Raw genomic sequence first — 1,534 nt, forward strand, 5'->3', positions numbered from 1 at the left:
TATAAATACAGTTTCGCCCATGGAACAATTGATTCTGTGTATAATAGCTGATTGGAAACGTGAAAACAGAGTATTAGTACCGCTGTTAGTCGAAAATGTATGTACAGTAATAATGTGTCGTTTGCAGGAATCGGTTCCTTGACTCAGTTGGTCGATTCTTTTAGTAGATAGATAGACAGATAGACAGATAGACAGATAGATAGATAGATAGATAGATAGATAGATAGATAGATAGATAGATAGATAGATAGATAGATACTTTATTTATCCCGAAGGACATTATTGTAAATTACATGTGTATTATTATAGTAAAATGTTTTATTTACGAGAAAGGTCAAAGATTCAGAAGCTTTTGCATCAACAATGAAATATAGGCAAATAAAATGCAATTGTTTCATTGATAGTATTACACATTTATTATATTGTATCAGTTTAAATCTTAAAGCTTTATGGTAACCAACAATCTAGTTTTTCAGCAGCACAGTAGTTAGTATTTTATTATATTATTCAAATAAAAGGGCATTTTATTTATCTGTATTGTATTTCGTGTTGATTTAAATAGTTTCTACAGTGAACGCAATGTAATCTAATGGTATTTAGATTAAAAGTAACATAAACAGTAAGTTTCAATCATGGGTAAACTTTAGCTAGTTGTTTGGGAGCCGAAGGAGCCGATTCAGTTGAGTTAATTGATACGAATCACTGATCACGGTTGATGAACCAGCGGTAACTTTGTATGTAAATTAAATTACATTTTATTATTTAGCATCCCGCTAATTTACCGATATTAATAAGAGAATGAATAATGGCACTGTAATGTTAAAGTTAGCTTTGGTTGATGTGTTTGACAGTGATTATTCGGCTCATTGAAGCAATCTATACTCCTGATTCAATAGTCTCGGGATCTTGACCTCGAGCCGACTCGGTGATTCAAAGAGCCGAATAGTTTAATCACTGCCAAGCACTTAAACCAAAGCTAACCCTAACGGTACAGTAATTCATTTAAGTATTTTGTTGATTTATGTAAATATGCATGTAAGTTATTTATTTATTGATTAATTGAAGCCTAGTCTAGTGGTTAATATACTGCCAGTATCATACTGGACTAGTAATCAGAAGGTTACTGATTCAAGCCACTGCCAGGTTGCTGCTGTTGGACTCTTGAGCAAGGCCCCCAGCCCTCATTTGCTCAGACTGTATACTGTAATGTAAGTCGTTTTAGATAAAATGCTTAAAAAAAAAAAAAAAAGCGTCTGCTAAATGCCAAAAATGTAAATTTATCAAAAACTCAGAAGATCACATTTATCGGTGTTGTTTAATTAGTCACTTTCCTTTATTATTCTTTGTGTTTGGTTTTTCTAGGCTTCCTCATCCAGATGAAGCATTTACTTACTTTAGTTTAGTTTTTAGATATGGCAAATAAAAAACATAGAACTTAATTCGTTTTTGGTTTGGTAATAGTTTTGGGAATCACTGCTCACTGCTCTTTTTAGTTATGGCTATTCACACTTGAATTCTGTCTTCTCCAGGTCTT

Source organism: Trichomycterus rosablanca, chromosome 26 (genome assembly GCF_030014385.1).
Source record: "Trichomycterus rosablanca isolate fTriRos1 chromosome 26, fTriRos1.hap1, whole genome shotgun sequence".
In the NCBI taxonomy this organism is placed as follows: Eukaryota; Metazoa; Chordata; class Actinopteri; order Siluriformes; family Trichomycteridae; genus Trichomycterus; species Trichomycterus rosablanca.